At 38.5% G+C, this 21,226-nt stretch overlaps 1 pseudogene; it reads left to right on the forward strand.

The window, feature by feature from the left end:
* The first annotated feature begins 4,530 nt into the window (after window positions 1–4,530).
* Window positions 4,531–21,226, forward strand: part of LOC123835850 (acyl-coenzyme A thioesterase THEM4-like) — a 40,548-nt pseudogene continuing 23,852 nt past the window's right edge.

The raw sequence follows: 21,226 nt of genomic DNA on the forward strand, positions 1-21,226 counted from the left end.
TCTCTGGGGGCTCACTGAGGAGTGGGGGCCCGAGTTCTCGGCTCCTCTGGGGCGGAGATTGGGAGGCCACCATTTTCACTCTCGGCCTCCAAAGCTGTATGGAAAGCTTGCAGGGAGCAAAAGCTCCAGAGAGCAAACCCGAGCAGATTACTTAGCCTGGACCAGGCAAGGGCAGGGCAATTCCGCCTCTGGCAAAGACATTTGGGAACGATGGCAACAGGCCCCATCCCCAGAAGATCAACGAGAACCACCAGCCAAGACCAAATTTACCAATCAATGAGAACGGCAGAACTCCAGCGCTAGGGGAATACTGCATAGAATCCATGGCTTTTTCCCCATGATTCTTTAGTCTTTCAAAGTTAATTTTTTAACTGTCTTTTTTTTTTTTTAATTTTTCTTTTTCCCTTTTTCAACCAGCATCTTATCAATCCCTTTTTAAAAAAAATTTTTTTCTTTTTCATTTTTAGAGTCATATTCTATCCCTTCATAGTAGTTACCCTTATTTTTGGCATATATATAAGTTGTTCTCTCTTTAAGATTTTGAGATACAGTTTCTTCTAACAGATCAAAATATACCCTAAATCTCTAGTGTATGGCTTTATTCTAGTCTCCTGCCTGATTACATTCTCTCCCTTTTTTCTTTCTTTCATTTTTTTTAAATCCTCTTCTTTTTTTTTTCAAACAACTTTTTATCTTAATCAATTCCTTTTCTAAAATCTTTTATAATTTTCATCTTTACAGTCATATTCCATCCCTTCATTGTATTAACCCTCATTTTTGTACATATATAAGTTTTTCTTTCTTTAAAATTTTGGGAGGCACTTTCTTCTAACAGACCAAAATACACCGAAAATCTAGTGTGTGGCACAGATCTATGCACTACCCTGATCATATTTGATCATATTCTGTTTTTTTTTTTTGTTTTGTTTTGTTCTGTTTTTATTAGTTTCATCTTTATCTTTTTCTTTTTTCTTTCATTCCCTTTCTTTTCCCCCAGTTTCAGGTCTTTTCTGATTTGTTTAGAGTATATTTTCTGGGGACGTTGTTACCCTGTTAGCATTTTGTTATGTCATTCATCTATTCTCCTCTGGACAAAATGACGGATGGAAAAAATCACCTCAACAAAATGAACAAGAGACAGTACCAACTGCCAAGGACCTACGCAATACAGACATTAGTACAATGTCGGAACTTGAGTTCAGAATGATGATTTTAAAGATACTAACTGGGCTTGAAAAAAACATGGAAGTTATTAGAGAAACCCTTTCTTGAGAAATAAAAGAACTAAAATCTAACCAAGTCAAAATCAAAAAGGCTATTAATGAGGTGCAAACAAAAATGGGGGCTCTAATTGCTAGGATAAATGAGGCAGAAGAGAGAATTAGCGATATAGAAGACCAAATGATGGAAAATAAAGAAGCTGAGAAAATGAGAGATAAACAACTACTGGATCATGAGGGCAGAATTCGAGAGATAAGCAATACCATAAGACGAACAACATTAGAATAATTGGGATCCCAGAAGAAGAAAAACAGAGAGAGGCAGGAGGTATATTGGAGCAAATTATAGCAGAGAACTTCCCTAATTTGGGGAAGGAAACAGGCATCAAAATCCAGGAGGCACAGAGAACCCACCTCAAAATCAATAAAAATAAGTCAAACCCCCACATCTAATAGTAAAACTTATGAGTCTCATAGACAAAGAGAAAATCCTGAAAGCAGCTCGGGACAAGAGATCTGTAACCTACAATGGTAGAAACATTAGATTGGCAACAGACCTATCCACAGAGACCTGGCAGGCCAGAAAGGACTGGAAGGATATATTCAGAGCACTAAATGAGAAAAGTATGCAGCCAAGAATACTATATCCAGCTAGGTTGTCATTGAAAATTGAAGGAGAGATAAAAAGCTTCCAAGACAAACAAAAACTAAAGGAATTTGCAAACACGAAACTAGCCCTACAAGAAATCTTGAAAGGGGTCCTCTAAGCAAAGAGAGAGCCTAAAAGCAATATAGACCAGAAAGGAACACAGACAATATACAGTAACAGTCACCTTACAGGCAATACAATGGCACTAAATTCCTATCTTTCAATAGTTACCCTGAATGTAAATGGGCTAAATGCCCCAATCAAAAGGCACAGGCTACCAGACTGGATTAAAAAACAAGACCCATTGATATGCTTGCTGTCTGCAAGAGACTCATTTTAGAACCAAAGACATCCACAGATAGAAAGTGAGGGGGTGGAAAACCATTTACCATGCTAATGGACACCAAAAGAAAGCTGGGTGGCAATCCTTATATCAGACAAATTAGATTTTAAACCAAAGACTGTAATAAGAGATGAGGAAGGACACTATATCCTACTTAAAGTGTCTATCCAACAAGAAGATCTAACAATTGTAAATATCTATGCCCCTAACATGGGAGCAGCCAATTATATAAGGCAATTAATAACAAAAGCAAAGAAACACATCGACAACAATACAATAATAGTGGGGGACTTTAACACCCCCCTCACTGAAATGGACAGATCATCTGAGCAAAAGATCAACAAGGAAATAAAGACTTTAAATGACACACTGGACCAAATCGACTTCACAGACATATTCAGAACATTCCATCCCAAAGCAACAGAATACACATTCTTTTCTAAGGCCATGAAACATTCTCCAGAATAGATCACATCCTAAGTCACAAATCAGGTCTCAACTAGTACCAAAAGATTGGAATCATTCCCTGCCTATTTTCAGACCACAATGCTTTGAAACTAGAACTCAATCACAAGAAGAAAGTTGGAAAGAACTCAAATACATGGAGGCTAAAGAGCATCCTACTGAAGAATGAATGGGTCAACCAGGAAATTAAAGAAGAGATAACAAAATACATGGAAACCAATGAAAATGAAAACACAACTATTCAAAATCTTTGGGATGCAGCAAAGGCAGTCCTAAGAGGAAAGTATATAGCAATACGAGCCTTTCTCAAGAAACAAGAAAGGTCTCAAATACACAACTTAACCCTACACCTAAAGGAGCTGGAGAGAGAACAGCAAATAAAGCCTACACCCAGCAGGAGAAGAGAAATAATAAAGATCAGAGCAGAAATCAATGAAATAGACACCAAAAGAACAGTAGAACAGATCAACGAAACTAGGAGCTGGTTCTTTGAAAGAATTAACAAGATTGATAAACCCTGGCCAGACTTATCAAAAAGAAAAGAGAAATGACCCAAATCAACAAAATCATGAATGAAAGAGGAGAGATCACAACCAACACCAAAGCAATACAAACAATTATAAGAACATATTATGAGCAACTCTATGCCAGCAAATTAGATAACCTGGAAGAAATGGAGGCATTCCTAGAGATGTATCAACTACCAAAGCTGAACCAGGAAGAAATAGAAAACCTGAACAGACCTATAACCACTAAGGAAATTGAAGCAGAAATTAAGAAGTCGATCCCATTTACAATTGCACCCCAAACCATAAGATACCTAGGAATAAATCTAACCAAAGAGACAAAGGATCTGTACTCAGAAAACTATAAAATACTCATGAAAGAAATTGAGGAAGACACAAAGAAATGGAAAAACGTTCCATGCTCATGGATTGGAAGAACAAATATTGTGAAGATGTCAATGCTACCTAGAGCAATCTACACATTCAATGCAATCCCCATCAAAATACCATCCACTTTTTTCAAGGAAATGGAACAAATAATCCTAAAATTTGTATGGAACCAGAAAAGACCCCGCATAGCCAGAGGAATGTTGAAAAAGAAAAGCAAAGCCGGCGGCATCACAATTCCGGACTTCCAGCTCTATTACAAAGCTGTCATCATCAAGACAGCATGGTACTGGCACAAAAACAGACACATAGATCAATGGAACAGAATAGAGAGCCCAGAAATGGACCCTCAACTCTATGGTCAACTCATCTTTGACAAAGCAGGAAAGAATGTCCAATGGCAAAAAGACAGCCTCTTCAACAAATGGTGTGGGAAAATTTGACAGCCACATGCAGAAGAATGAAACTGGACCATTTCCTTACACCACACACAAAAATAGACTCCAAATGGTTGAAAGACCTCAATGTGAGACAGGAGTCCATCAACATCCTAAAGGAGAACACAGGCAGCAACCTCCTTGACCTCAGCCGCAGCAACTTCTTCCTAGAAACATCGCCAAAGGCAAGGGAAGCAAGGGAAAAAATGAACCATTGGGACTTCATCAAGATAAAAAGCTTTTGCAAAGCAAAGGAAACAGTCAACAAAACCAAAAGACAACCGACAGAATGGGAGAAGATATTTGCAAATGACATATCAGATAAAGGGCTAGTATCCAAAATCTATAAAGAACTTCTTAAACTCAACACCCAAAGAACAAATGATCCAATCAAGAAATGGGCAGAAGACACGAACAGACATTTTCCCAAAGAAGACATCCAAACGGCCAACAGACACATGAAAAAGTGCTCAACATCACTCGACATCAAGGAAATCCAAATCAAAACTTCAATAAGATATCAATGAAAGCAGAAAGAAGTGAACCAACTCAAGCTCTGGAACTAACAGAGGATGATATTAAAGAATTTGGCATTGTCCCACTTCGTTATGTTAAGTTTCAGAATGTTAACAGTGTAACTATATTTGTTCAGTCCAATCAAGATGAAGAAGAAACAACAAGAATTTCGTATTTTACTTTTATTGGTACTCCAGTCTAGTCAACAAATATGAATGACCTCAAACGAGTAGTTGGCAAAAAAGGAGAAAGCCACTAAGGTACAAAAGACACTGGAAGACCATATTGCAATCAGATCTACAGCTCCTGGATAATTGCTTGATTCTCATCAGAGACTGTCAATATTCTATTCATTGCCATTACCAATAAATCATTGCTTTTGTTCGGATGGTATCACTAGTGTTTTTGTTGTAATCTTGATACATGCAATTGTAAATAAAAGTCACTACTTTTGCCAAAAAAAAAAAACACCTGACACCAGTCAGAATGGCTAAAATTAACAAGTCAGGAAACAACAGATGTTGGCAGGGATGCCAAGAAAGGGGAACCCTCCTACACTGTTGGTGGGAATGCAAGCTGGTGCAGCCACTCTGGAAAACAGTATGGAGGTTCTTCAAAAAGTTGAACATAGAGCTACCCTATGACCCAGCAATTGCACTACTGGGTATTTACCCCAAAGATACAAATGTAGGGATCTGAAGGGGTACGTGCACACTGATGCTTATAGCAGCAATGTCCACAATAGCCAAACTGTGGAAAGAGCCAAGATGTCCATCGACAGATGAATGGATAAAGAAGAAGTGGTATATATATACAGTGGAATATTATGCAGCCATCAAAAAGAATGAAATCTTGCCATTTGCAATGACGTGGATGGAACTGGAGGGTATTATCCTGAGCGAAATAAGTCAATCAGAGAAAGACATGTATCATTTGACCTCACTGATATGAGGAATTCTTAATCTCAGGAAACAAACTGAGGGTTGCTGGAGTGGTGAGGGGTGGGAGGGATGGGGTGGCTGGGTGGTAGACATTGGGGAGAGTATGTGCTATGGTCAGCGCTGTGAAGTGTGCAAGACTGTTGAATCATAGATCTGTACCTTTGAAACAAATAATACATTATATGTCAAAAAAAAGAAGAAGATAGCAGGAGGGGAAGAATGAAGGGGGGGAAATCGGAGGGGGAGACAAACCATGAGAGACTATGGACTCTGAAAAACAAACTGAGGGTTCTAGAGGGGAGGGGGGTGGGAGGATGGGTTAGCCTGGTGATGGTTATTAAAGAGGGCACATTCTGCATGGAGCACTGGGTGTTATATACAAACAATGAATCATGGATCACTACATCAAAAACTAATGATGTAATGTATGGTGATTAACATAACATAATAAAAAAACAATAATTTTATGACAACTGTAAGAAAAGGTATATGTTTTTTCTCACCACATACACAAACACAAAACCAGATATCTTAAAGCAGATGTGAACAACTTACAACCCAAGGTCCAAATCTAGCCCATCTCTTGATTTTGTAAGTAAGGTTTTATGGGTTCATGGCCATGCCCATTTGCTTATAGAATGTCAGTGGCTGCTTTTCAAGGCAGAATCATCACAGACACCCTGTGGCTTATAAAGACTAAAATAATTACTATCTGGTTCTTTATGAAAAAAGTTTGCTGAACCCTGGACTAAAATTAAATTAAAATAATTGAAAGAAAATGTAGGTAAATGTTTATTTGATTTGGAATAGGAGTTTTTCAGTGTAACAGCTAAGTAAGAAACCACAAAATGCATTGTGATGTATATTGGAAATATTAATTTATTCAACAAATTGTTCTAAGTCAAATGAAAAACTGGGAGCCATTTTACAAAAGATGGTTACAATAATTCCTTTCATGCTATTCCCATGCCTCCATGACTTTGTTGTTCTCTCCATCAAAAGTGGAATCTATTCTCCTCCCCCTTGAAGCTGGGCTGGCTCTGTGACTGTTTGAACATGAAAATGTGGTGAAGTGTGTTTTGTCATTTCTGATCTTGGGCCTCAAGAGGCTGTGCTACTTCCATTCCAGCATTGGAATACCTGAACACTGTCCCTTATACACAAGCCCTATCCTGCTCCTTGAGGATGAGAGACCCCATGGAGAGAAAGGTCCAGCTGTTCCAGACATTCTGCCCTCTTTGCTGAGGCTCTTATTGTGAGTGAGTTTTTCTGGGACCAGCCAACTCCCAGCTGACCCTCAATGGCTACCAAGTGCAAGTAAGCCCAGCTGAGTACACCCCACCCCCAAATTACTAAGCTATAGGGCTGGGAGGAAATAAATAGTTTTGTTTTAACTCACTAAGAGTTGGGGATGATTTATTTACAGATAACGGACACAACATAGTTGTGATACACATGACAGTCAAAGGACCAGTCTTCTTAGCAAAGAGTATTAACACATCAGTAAGTAGTTCTTTTTTTTTTTTTTTTCTTTGATAATTGCTTCTGATCCTCACCTAGCATATCCAGTTTGGGTCTAGAGGACAGGCCCTCAAATTGTTTATCCTTCTTCCATCTCCTTAATTAGTGGTAATAGTAGTTGAGGGGGCAGTCTAACATCCTTTATTAAATTCAGTTTTGACATGTATAGACTTCGTTGGTTACAGTTTCCCACTCAATCTGTTACTGAATTTTTTTCTAGTGTACCTTTGCTTATTAGACAGAAACATAACATAAATGCAGTAAAGTGCACACATCTTAAGTGTACAGTCTGATGAATTTGTGCACATACATTCACTCATGTAAATACCACACAGATCAAGATGTGGAACTCTTCCAACACAGCAACTCTTTTTCAGAGACAGCTTTTCCTCTGCATGCTGAATATATATACGGCTTTTTGGTGTTGCACAATTTCTCACATGATCTGCATTGTGTGTATGTGTGTATATTTGTGTTTTTCTTTATAATCATCTCTATTAATCTGGGTTCTCCAGAAAAACAGAACCAATAATAGATATATATTCTAATACCTATATCTCTACTTCTACCTCCACCTCTATCTATGTATTTATCTATCTGTCTGTTTTTCTGTCTATCCATCCATCCATCCATCCATCCATCCATCCATCCATACATACATACATTGAAAGAGAGAGAGATTTACTGTAAGGAATTGGCTTACATGTTGATTAGGGAGGCCAAGAAGTCTCAAGGTCTGCAATCAGCTGGACCTCAGAGACCTGGTAGTTCCAGTCTGAGTATGAGTCTGAAGGGAGGAAAGGACAGATGTCTGAACTCAAAGACAGGCAGGCAAAAAGAGAATTTGTTCTTACTCGTCTTTTATTCCATTCAGGCCTTCAATGGATTGGATAGGGCCCACCTATGCTGGGAGGGCTGAGAGGGCCCATCTGCTTCACTCAAGTCTATCAATTCAAATGCTAATCTCATCCAGTAACTTCCTCACAGGCACACCCAGAAATAAGGTTTAACCAAATATCCGGATACTCCATAACCCAGATATCAGGCCACTAACAACACTGCTAAGAAATTAATGAAGGCAAGTCACTGAGTGGGTCAGTGGAAGTCTGGCTGGGGAGGTACTGAGGACATAACTTTTTCTGTTACAACCCAAGCTTCGTAAATGTATTAAAATATCAGCATTTGGACAGAGGGTGAAACCACATAGCATACTTTAGGCCATATTGTTAAAACGATGCCAGAAGCACAGAAATGAAATGATTGGAACATGATTTGGGGCACAGAACACTGTATAACCAGTTTAAGATTGGGAAGATTTTTCTAGAAAGAATAGGTGTATCCCTTATGTAAGTCATAGTACCTTAGATTAATTATATTTTTTATTGACCACATTGTGTTATTAAAACTCCATATTTATGGTTATTTCATAGAATCTCTCATAAATTTTTCTTTAGACAAAATAGCTCATATTTACATATTTTTTCATCTTAACTGATTTACTCTGGCATTGTTGTGGAAAAATATTGATTTTAGGGTCTTATTAACTGTCTATTGTTGTTTATTAGGTAATGGTCCATCATCTTTGCCTTGGTTGATAAATATCTGCTCTCCTGCTTGTTCCACGTGATTTACTTCTCACTCTCTCAGTGAGGCTGGCAGCACATAATTAGTATTTTATATAATGAAGGACTTTCCTCCCTAGAATTCAGGAGAGTTTCACTTGGTGCCAGTGAAGTTCTGACTTATTTTTTGCTACTATTTTCTGACGGAATGGGTAACTTGAAGAGATTGTAAATCTTATATCCAATGCCCTTTGAACCATATTTCCTGGTCCCATTGCTGGTGTCAGAGTTTGTGTGGAGCACAGAGGCTGCCAGGCTGAGGAGCCCACTGATTAGAGCTCAGTGGGCCATGTCTCAGGGGTCTTGGCACCAAGCCATATCAGCCAGGAGGGAGGGGACACTTTTCTGATCCATCTACTCAGAAAGGCCACCCTGTGTGCCTTTAGGAGTTGCATATTCTGGCTTCACTGTATTAATTTAGTATTTTTTTTTCAACTAGCAAGTTATATGGCATAGTAATAAAAACATGGAGTTTAGAAGAAAAAACACACATGTTTGAATTTTGGTTTATCACCATTTATCCCCAATTTTTTCACCATCTGGACCCCCAAACCTGACATTTACTGCTCACCTGCTTATACCCACTGACATTTGTCCAGCATTTTTCCTTAAGTTCTTCTTTCCAGTTTATCTCTTAACTCAGGCAAAAGATGTGAGGGGCATAGCATCCCGTAATGGAAACTGAAACTACCCCTCAAGCAATAACTACCTGGACTAAGAGCTCGGGCAGCCCAGACGACCCAGACCAGTCTGACCTTCACCCATGACTCACACTTGTGCAGATGAACCATGCAGTGACCACGGAGTGACCAACAGTTACCTTACCTCATTCTAAGACTAAAATCTCTGCCCTGGGAAGTGTATGTATATTTCCTTAAGGCACATATGCAACTTACGTTTACCTTTACATACAATGACAAGACTCCCCTTTTTAAATATTCATCCTAACCCTAAATAAAAGGAACCCACCCACCCCTGCTCAGGGAGTCACAGCTTTGGAGGTTATTCCCTGTGATCTCCAAAGAAGTTTACTTTGTGTGACAACTCTCTACTTTGTGTAGTTTCTGTCTGTGACTCACCAAGGGGCAAACTCACTATTTGGTTACAATTTGATTTTTGTGAAGTTATGATACCTCTATGAATCCCTGTTTTCACACTTTTTTTTTCCTTTTTGCAATAATACACTTTTAATTACAAAATTTTTCATGTTCATGGAAAATGAATATACAAAACACAATAAAGGGGGGAGCTCTCAGAATTCCACTACACAAGGATAAACACAGGAAGTTTGGTGGGAAACTCAATATTTTTTCTTTGCCTACATGTGAATATATAATTGTGTTAAAATTAGAATCATAGCATATATACATTTACTTGTTTAAATTATAAATATTTTAATTAGACTTTTTATTGACTATGTCTTAAAAATGTACTATAATTTATTTCATTAATCAGCTATTGTTTCACATATATACAAATATATACATACATTTAAGACTTTTGCCTGCTATTTTTCCAAATCACTCTCTCCAAATTTACATCCATAGCTCATATATAAGTAATATATAAGAAATGTCTATTGCTGCATATTATCATCCTTTAAAGAGTGCATGCCTTTTTGATAGATAAAAACGACTTTCTTTGGTTGGTATGATTTGCTTTCCATTGATTAATAGTAAGATTAAACTTGTTTTCATTTGTCTGTTTGCACTTAAATTTCTTATTTTTGTGAATTTCATGATTATGACTTTTCCTTATGTTTCTATTCTTCAGAAATATTTACCTTATTGGTTTGTAAGAGTCCTTTATGTATTAAAAAATGTTAACCTTTTCTATGTCTTGTGTGTATTTTAAGAAATTCTCAACCAAAAATTAGAGGAGGTTGCCTTCCCTTAATTTATGCATTGATTCCCGGTAATAGAAGAATTCAAGAGGGTGACATTAGTCAGAGTAGTCTGTTTTTTTTTTTTTCCTTTTTTTTTTTTTTTTAAGTCCTCTACTTTTCTGGACAAATAGTGTTAATGATTGGGTGCAATCTGCATTGGATTTACAGCTAGCTGTTGGCAAGGTGTATTTCTTTAATCTATTTCCTAGATTCTTGCAAAATTGGACACTACTTCTGTTTTAAGAAATGAGGACCAAATGCAACTGGTCCATTGTAAACCTTCGTGGACACAATCTAGTCATTGCTTTTTCCCTGGGTGAAGGACCCGCCTCTCTCCTTAATGTGTGGGATGACTGTCAAGGATGGCATCCAATTATGGCTTTTTTCTTTCTCATAGCAGGTACAGAGTTACACTTCCTTTGTACTCTAATAGAAACATTACAATGTCTCATAAATGAAAACATTTTCATGATACAGAGCAAACCATAATTATTTTTATCTCATAATTTTGTTCTTTCTGTTTGTAATAACTTAAATATGCTATTTGTGACACAATGATTCTCTAATGTCAGTTTTCTAAGGTACTTTTCCTGGATTAAGTGAAGGCATATTTTCCATATGGCAAATGGCCAAAAAATTATTCATGCTAAGGAAAGATTTCTCTAAGTTCCCTGGCACAGTTAGTTACAAATAATTTTTTTCAATGAGAATTTTCCTTCTAATTTTGTTTACAGTGTATGTTCCCCAAACTCTGTTGTTAATATTTTCAAACATCCAGAAGCATTGAACTTATACAATGAATACTTGTATAGTCTTTACCTGTTTTCACTAATTGTGAATAATTTTTCCTATGTGTTTGGTGTTCTCTACACATTTTCCTGAACCACTGGAAAGCAAATTATAGAAATTATGCCATTTCACTCCTAAATATTTCCATATGTATCTGTAAGAATACTGAATTATCCACATAACTATATATGTCAACTTAATAAAATTAACAACAATTATATATCACCTGATATCCAGTTCAGATGTGATATATTTTTAACATATATGCATTTACAGTTTTAAATCATGAAAACTATCAATAATTACCCTTGAGCTTTTTTATTTGATAATATGCTTTAAAATAACTTCTCTACCTCAAAAATTAAAAATAGTTTGTTATACATGTCTACATTCTTGTCCTTGTGTGATTTTTTTAAATTTGAATTTCTAATTGAATTTCCAGAATTCAACTGGATTAACTTGGTTCTAAGGTAAAAATCAAATTTTATTTTTTCCACAGTGTTAGATTATCTCAGCACAGTTTATCAATCCATATTTCCCCCAGTGGTTAAAAATAACACCTACAATATTTGCAAATGATGTATATGATAAAGGGTTAGTATGCAAAATACATAAAGAACTTATACAACTCAACACCAAAAGACAAATAATCCAATTATAAAAGAGCAGAAGGTATGAACAGACATTTCTCTAAAGAACACATGTGGATGGCCAACAGACACATGAAAAGATGCTTAACATCACTCATCATCAGAAAAATGCAATTCAAAACTACAAGGAGATGTTATCTCACACCTGACAGAATGGTCAAAATCAAAAACAAGAGAAAGAACAAGTGTTGGCAGGAATGTGGAGAAAAAGGAAGCCTCTTGCATTGTTGGTGGGAATGCAAACTGGAACAGGCACTCTGGAAAACAGTATGGAGGTTCCTCCAAAAGTTAAAATAGAACTACCCTACACTTTTGCACTTCTAGGTATTTACCGCACTAAAACAAAAACACTAATATAAAGGGATATATGCAGCATTATTTACAATAGCCAAATTATGGAAGTAGCCAAAGTAGCCAAAGTGTCTATTAAGAGGTGGGTGAATAAAGATACAATGGACTATTACTCAGCCATAAAAAAGAAAGAAATCTTGCTATTTTCAGTAACATGGATGGAGCTAGAGAGTATTACGCTAAGTGAAATAAGTCAGTGAAAGAAAGACAAATACCATGTGATTTTACTCATATGTGAACTTTAAGAAATAACAAAAAAAATGAGCAAAGGAAAAAAAGGGAGAGAGAGAGAGAGAGAGAAACCAAGAAACAGACTCTTAACTATAGAGAACAAGCTAATGGTTAACAGGGAGGTGGGGGTGGATGGGAGAAACAGGTGATGGGGATTAAGGAGTGTACTTGTGATGAGTACAGGGTGATGTATGGAATTGTTGAGTCACTATATTTTATACCTGAAACTAATATAACACTATATGTTAACTATATTGGAGTTTAAAATAAAATTAAAGGAGCAGTTAAGATGGTGGAGTAGTAGGGAGACCCTATGCTTGCCTCATCCTTCTAACACATCTAGATAAATGTCAAACCATTCTGAACACCCAAGAAATCCATCTCAGGATTGAACAAATAAACTGCACAACTAGCAGGAGAAAAGAGGCCACATCATGAAAGGTAGAAGGTTCCAAGATATGATTTGAGAGAGAAAAGAATCACAGGCACTGCAGAAGGGAGGGAGCCCTGATTAAGGGGTGGGGGGTAGAAAGAGAGAGAGAACACACACACTGCATAGGGAATCGCACAAGAAAAACACTTCCTCAGAAGTGTTCCCCAGAACCATTGACTGGGAAGATGAGAGGGCTGATTTTTGGGAGTTTTTACAACCAGTGGAGCTGAAGTTTCAGAAGTCCATGCCATGGACAATGTGGAGCCTGAGAGGTGCAGCGGTGCTTCCTGCTTCCGTGGAGAAGGAGGGCAGAGGCCTGGGAGCAAACAGTGCAATCTAAGGATCCCCTGGGACACACTGGGAGAGATGTTTTCCCCTTCTTGGAGTGCATCTGGGAGAAGAGGTATTGCCTCTCAGGGGACAAAAGTGTCAGCAGGCATCATTGCACTGTTCTGATCCTTAGCCTAGGAACAGAGACACCTGCTGAGGGTACTTAACTTGGGCACTGGCTTCTTGCTGTGCTTTATCCTAAACTCCAAGCTCCTGTGCGTGTGTGTGACTGCCCTTCTGGGACGAAATGGCACCAACCCCAGTGTGGATAGACCCTCCCCAGAGGATCAGCATGGATTCCTGCAACAATGGGTCCTTAAAATTTGATGTTTTGAAACTAAGCCAGCCTGACTGAAAAAAACAAAAGTGCCCTGTGCTGCCAGGTGGACAGATGGCCCAGACACAGATGGGGTGAAGGCAGGGATCTGAGGGACACCTGGGACACATGAGGGAAGATTGTCAACTCTTCTGTGAAAGATTCTTAGACAGAAGCATGGGCAACTCCCCTCTCAGGATGAGGGAGAGGGCTGATGCCATTTTTCTCCCCTGCCCATCAGCATGGTCTGACTTCAGTGAACAGAACAGCACCCACAGTGAAGGCCTGAGCTGCGCACACCAAGCCCTGCTCCCCTGCACTCTGCAGGTGTTTCTTTACTAGGGCAAATGTGCCTAAGAATCAGAGCAGTGAGCCCCTCCCCCATAAGATAAGCACAAACCCCCTGCACACACCAAGTCTACCGACCATAGAGTGCTGCAAAGCTTCAGCTCTAGTGGAAATGTTTTAATATGCAGACCAGAGCACACCAGTTAAAACTCACTGCACACTGGACGAGGCCCAAACAGTCCCCACTGCAGGCAAGGAGAAACTCTGCAGAGGACTGACCTGAGGGAAAAAGCAGCTAAAACACAGCAGCAGCATATACCAGAAACACTTCCTGAAGCACCAGGTCCTGGATGTATATGACTTCTTCATAAAGCCATTACTCTCAAAAGCAGGAAACATAATAGGCTTTCCTAACACACAGAAGAAGACAGAGACCTAGACAAAATGCCAAGATGGAGGAATTCATCCCAAAACAAAGTACAAGAAAAATCACAGCCAGGGATCTAATCTAAATAGATACAAGTAATATGCCTGATCCAGAATTTAAAACAATAACCATAAGGATACTAGCTGGGCTTGAGAAAACATAGAAGACACCAAGGAGTCCCTTACTACAGAGATAAAAGACCTAAAAATTAGTCAGGATGAAATAAAAAAAATGCTATAACTGAGATGTGAAATCAACTGGATGAAATGACCACAAGGATGGAAGAAGCAGAGGAATGAATCAGTGAAAAGAAGATAAAATTATAGCAAATAATGAAGATGAAGAGGGAAAGAAAAATACTGGATCATGAATGTTTAGGGAACTCAGTGGCTCCATAAAGCGTAATAACATTCATATCATAGGAGTCCCAAAAGAAGAGAGGGGGGAAAAAGGGGGCAAGAGGTTTATTTGAGCAAATTATAGCTGAAAACTTCCTTAATCTGGGGAAAGAAACAGATATCCAATCCAGGAAGCACAGAGAACTTCCATCAAAATCAACAAAAGCAGGTCAGCAGCAAGACATTTCATGGTAAAATTTGCAAAATACAGAGATAAGGAAAAAATCCTAAAGCAGCATGGAAAAAGAAATCCCTAACTTACAAGGTAAGACAATAAAGTTAGTGGCAGATCTCTCCATAGAAACTTGGCAGGCCAGAAGAAAGTGGCATGTTATATTCAACATGCTGAATGGGAAAAATATGCAGCCAAGAATACAGATGGCCAACAGACACACGAAAAGATGTTCAATGTCACTCATCATCAGGGAAATACAACTCAAAACTACAATGAAATACCACTTCACACCTGTCAGAATGGCTAAAATTAACAAGACAGGAACCAACAGTTGTTGGTGAGCATGAGGAGAAAAGGGAACTCTCTTACACTGTTTGTGGGAATGCAAACTGGTGCATCCACTCTGGAAAACAATATACAGGTCCCTCAAAAAGCTAAAAATAGAACTACCCTATAACCCAGGAATTGCACTACTAGATATTTACCCAAAGGATTCAAAAGTACTGATTCAAAGGGACACATGCACCCTGATGTTTATAGCAGCATTATCAACAATAGCCATATTATGGAAAGAGCCCAAATGTCCATCGATTGATGAATGGATAAAGAAGATATGGTATATAGATACAATGAAATGTTACTCAGCCATTAAAAAGAATAAAATTTTGCCATTTGCAACAACGTGGATGGAGCTAGAGAGTATTATGCTAAGTGAGATAAGTTAGACAGAGAAAGACAAATACCATGATTTCACTCATATATGGAATTTAAGAAACAAAACAGATGGACATAGGGGAAAGAACAAAAAAGAGAGGGAGGCAAACCATAAAAGAGACTCTTAACTATAGAGAACTGAGGGTTGCTGGAGGGGAGGTCGGTGGGGGGATTGGCTTAATGGATGTTGGGTATCAAGGAGGGCACTTATTGTGATGAGTACTGGGTGTTATATATAAGTGATGAACCACTAAATTCTACTCCTGAAACTAATATTACACTGTATGTTAACTACCTAGAATTTAAATTAAAACTTGAAGTATTAAACACATTAAAATTTAACATTGACACTTTCATACTCTACAGGAATCTACTGGTATAGCTTTGTCCTGTGTTTTAATATTAAATATCCATGTGTTCATTCCAGAAATTCCTGAACATTTCCACCTATATTCCTCTCACTGCCTCCAATCTGATTTTGTCATCCTTTTACTTAGTGACTAGGCTTTCTTGAATCCAAAATGTCAGTGACAGCCACCATGCACAAAATCTCAGAAGTACCCCATTCATTGTGATAACAAAATTACCCACACAGATTCCAAATGCCATCTAGGGGTCCTGTTTGAGATCACTTAGTTTTGTATCATTTCATTAAGAAATGTCTTGAGACTAGGTAAATACTCCTGTTATATATGCCAAAGCACATTTGAACTCCCTTTTAAAAACATTTGTCTTGTTCATCAACACCTATTATATACAATGCCTGACACTTGGTGTGTGCTCAATAAAAATTGGTTCAGTTATTAATGAATAGATAACCACATATAAATTGTATTGCAAAAAAATATGACAGCAAAAGAATAAGAAATGTGTGAGAGCTATATTAAAAATACTCTTAAAATTATTAGTAAAAATTATTACTAAAAACATAAAAGAAGACAAATAAATTGAAACAAATAGTTTATGGCTAAAAATGTCAACTATTATAAATTAGACACCACTAGCATTGAGTATAAATGATTTATTGGTTTAATGCAATTTGAATCTATGTCTCAGTTTTTTTAAACCTTGGTTCAACAATTCTAAAGGTCTTGGAAAATAAACAGATGAGACTAGCCAAACCAATATTAAAAATGGAAAATAAGCATCCTTTCTTGATCAAAACTCTTCAGAGTATAGGCATAGAGGGTACATACTTCAATATCATAAAAGCCATCTATGAAAAGCCTACAGTGAATATCATTCTCAATGGGGAAAAACTGAGAGCTTTCTCCCTAAGGTCAGGAACACGGCAGGGATGTCCACTATCACCACTGCTATTCAACATAGTATTGGAAGTCCTAGCCACAGCAATCAGACAACAAAAAGAAATCAAAGGCATCCAAATCGGCAAGGAAGAAGTCAAACTCTCACTCTTTGCAGATGATATGATACTTTATGTGGAAAACCCAAAAGACTCCACCCCAAAACGGCTAGAACTCATACAGGAATTCAGTCAAGTGGCAGGATATAAAATCAATGCACAGAAATCAGTGGCATTCCTATACACCAACAACAAGACAGAAGAAAGAGAAATTAAGGAGTCGATCCCATTTACAATTGCACCCAAAGCCATAAGATACCTAGGAATAAATCTAACCAAAGAGGCAAAGGACCTGTACTCAGAAAACTATAAAATACTCATGAAAGAAATTGAGGAAGACACAAAGAAATGGAAAAACGTTCCATGCTCATGGATTGGAAGAACAAATATTGTGAAGATGTCAATGCTACCTAGAGCAATCTACACATTCAATGCAATCCCCATCAAAATACCATCCACTTTTTTCAAAGAAATGGAACAAATCATCCTAAAATTTGTATGGAACCAGAAAAGACCCCGCATAGCCAGAGGAATATTGAAAAAGAAAGCAAAGCTTGGCGGCATCACAATTCCGGACTTCCAGCTCTATTACAAAGCTGTCATCATCAAGACAGTATGGTACTGGCACAAAAACAGACACATAGATCAATGGAACAGAATAGAGAGCCCAGAAATGGACCCTCAACTCTATGGTCAACTAATCTTCAACATAGCAGGAAAGAATGTCCAATGGCAAAAAGACAGTCTCTTCAACAAATGGTGTTGGGAAACTTGGACAGCCACATGCAGAAGAATGAAACTGGACCATTTCCTTACACCACACACAAAAATAGACTCCAAATGGTTGAAAGACCTCAATGTGAGACAGGAGTCCATCAAAATCCTAAAGGAGAACACAGGTAGCAACCTCTTCGACCTCAGCTGCAGCAACTTCTTCCTAGAAACATCGCCAAAGGCAAGGGAAGCAAGGGCAAAAATGAACTATTGGGACCTCATCAAGATAAAAAGCTTTTGCACAGCAAAGGAAACAGTCAACAAAACCAAAAGACAATGGGAGAAGATATTTGCAAATGACATATCAGATAAAGGGCTAGTATCCAAAATCTATAAAGAACTTCTTAAACTCAACACCCAAAGAACAAATGATCCAATCAAGAAATGGGCAGAAGACACGAACAGACATTTTTCCAAAGAAGACATCCAAACGGCCAACAGACACATGAAAAAGTGCTCAACATCGCTCGGCATCAGGGAATTCCAAATCAAAACCTCAATGAGATATCACTTCACACCAGTCAGAATGGCTAAAATTAACAAGTCAGGAAACGACAGATGTTGGGGGGTTGCGGAGAAAGGGGAACCCTCCTACACTGTTGGTGGGAATGCAAGCTGGTGCAGCCACTCTGGAAAACAGTATGGAGGTTCTTCAAAAAGTTGAACATAGAGCTACCCTATGATCCAGCAATTGCACTACTGGGTATTTACCCCAAAGATACAAAAGTAGGGATCCGAAGGGGTACGTGCACCCTGATGTTTATAGCAGCAATGTCCACAATAGCCAAACTGTGGAAAGAGCCAGGATGTCCAATGACAGATGAATGGATAAAGAAGAAGTGGTATATATATACATTGGAATATTATGCAGCCATCCAAAGGAATGAGATCTTGCCATTTGCAATGACGTGGATGGAACTGGAGGGTGTTATGCTGAGCGAAATAAGTCAATCAGAGAAAGACATGTATCATATGACCTCACTGATATGAGGAATTCTTAATCTTAGGAAATGAACTGAGGGTTGCTGGAGTGGGGGGTGGGGTGGGAGGGATGGGGTGACTGGGTGATAGACATTGGGGAGGGTATGTGCCATGGTGAGCGCTGTGAATTGTGCAAGACTTGAATCACAGATCTGTACCTCTGAAACAAATAATGCAATATATGTTAAGAAAAAAAAAAAAAGAAGATGATAGCAGGAGGGGAAGAATGAAGGGGGGGAAATCGGAGGGGGAGACGAACCATGAGGGATGATGGACTCTGAAAAACAAACTGAGCGTTCTAGAGGGGATGGGGGTGGGAGGATGGGTTAGCCTGGTGATGGGTATTAAAGAGGGCACATTCTGCATGGAGCCGTGTGTGTTATGCACAAACAATGAATCATGGAACACTACATCAAAAACTAATGATGTAATGTATGGGGATTAACATAACAATAAAAAATTAAAAAAAAAAGGAAAACAAACCACTATAAGGAAGCAGCCAGGCCAGGTATGTATAAGTACTATGTAAAAAACAAAAGAGGAAGAGACAGGTTGTTCAGTACATGGCTTTGGAAAAACTAGTCAAGTGTCTGGATTAAAAAGATCGAACCTTACTTCACAACACACAATGAAATAATTTTAATACAGAATAAAGAACTAAGTGTAAAAATCACAAACATTTTGTTTACAATCCACCTCTTCCCTTCTAATGAAGAGAGAAAGTAGTGATGAGTGAATTTGACGGTGAAATTGGAGAAGTCAGCATGATTTAAAATTGCCTTAGGTAAGAAGAGAGGCAGTGAAAGCATGTGTGTGTGTGTGTGTGCACGTGTGCACGTGAGAGAGAAAGAGACAGAGAGAGAGGAGGGAGAGGGGAGAGTCAGAGGAAAGGAAAAAGAGGAGATGCTAGGGCAAATAGGATTATGGATGTTGAAGATGAGAAATTATTGAATTACTGAAATATAGAACTTATTTTCAGGGAAGTGTTTTTTGTTTATCTGAATTTGTAAACTGAGATATTTCCTTCTCACTCCACACACACACACACACACACACACACACACACACACACACCACTGAAAACACTCCAGTCTATTTAACATTTTTTTAATTCTTATGTTAATCCCCATACATTACATCATTAGTTTTAGATGAAGTGTTCCATGATTCATTGTTTGTGCATAACACTCAGTGCTCCATGCAGAGTGTGCCCTCCTCAATACCCACCACCAGGCTAACCCCTCCTCCCACCCCCATCCCCTCTAGAACGCTCAGTTTGTTTCTCAGAGTCCATCGTCTCTCATGGTTCATCTACCCCTCCGATTTCCCCCGCTTCATTCTTCCCCTCCCGCTACCTTCTTCTTCTTCTTCTTTTTCTTAACATATATTGCATTATTTGTTTCAGAGGTACAGATCTGAGATTCAACAGTCTTGCACAATTCACAGCGCTTACCAGAGCACATACCCACCCCAGTGTCTATCACCCAGTCACCCCATCCCTCCCACCCCACCCCCCACTCCAGCAACCCTCAGTTTGTTTCTTGCAATTAAGAATTCCTCATATCCGTGAGATCATATGATACATGTCTTTCTCTGTTTGACTTATTTCACTCAACACAATACCCTCCAGTTCCATCCACGTCGTTGCAAATGGCAAGATCTCATTCCTTTGGATGGCTGCATAATATTCCATTGTATATATATACCACCTCTGCTTCATCCATTCATCTGTCGATGGACATCTTGGCTCTTTCCACAGTTTGGCTATTGTGGACATTGCAGCTATAAACATCGGGGTGCACGTACCCCTTCGGATCCCTACTTTTGTATCTTTGGGGTAAATACCCAGTAGTGCAATTGCTGGATCAGAGGGTAGCTCTATTTTCAACTTTTTGAGGAACCTCCATACAGTTTTCCAGAGTGGCTGCACCAACTTGCATTCCCAACAGTGTAGGACGGTTCCCCTTTCTCCGCATCCCCGCCAACATCTGTCGTTTCCTGACTTGTTAATTTTAGCCATTCTCACTAGTGTGAGGTGGTATCTCACTGCGGTTTTGATTTGGATTTCCCTGATGCTGAGCAATGTTGAGCACTTTTTCATGTGTCTGTTGGCCATTTGGATGTCTTCTTTGGAAAAATGTCTGTTCATGTCTTCTGCCCATTTCTTGATTGGATCATTTGTTCTTTGGGTGTTGAGTTTGATGAGTTCTTTATAGATTTTGGATACTAGCCCTTATCTGATATGTCATTTGCAAATATCTTCTCTCATTCTGTCGGTTGTCTTTTGGTTTTGTTGACTGTTTCCTTTGCTTTGCAAAAGCTTTTTATCTTGATGAGGTCCCAATAGTTCATTTTTGCCCTTGCTTCCCTTGCCTTTGGTGATGTTTCTAGGAAGAAGTTGCTTTGGCTGAGGTCAAAGAGGTTGCTGCCTGGGTTCTCCTTGAGGATGTTGATGGACTCCTGTCTCACATTGAGGTCTTTCAACCATTTGGAGTCTATTTTTGTGTGTGGTGT

This window comes from Mirounga angustirostris, unplaced genomic scaffold (genome assembly GCF_029215605.1).
Source record: "Mirounga angustirostris isolate CCGP_5_RB_7025 unplaced genomic scaffold, mMirAng1.0.hap1 SCAF_12, whole genome shotgun sequence".
Taxonomy (NCBI): domain Eukaryota; kingdom Metazoa; phylum Chordata; class Mammalia; order Carnivora; family Phocidae; genus Mirounga; species Mirounga angustirostris.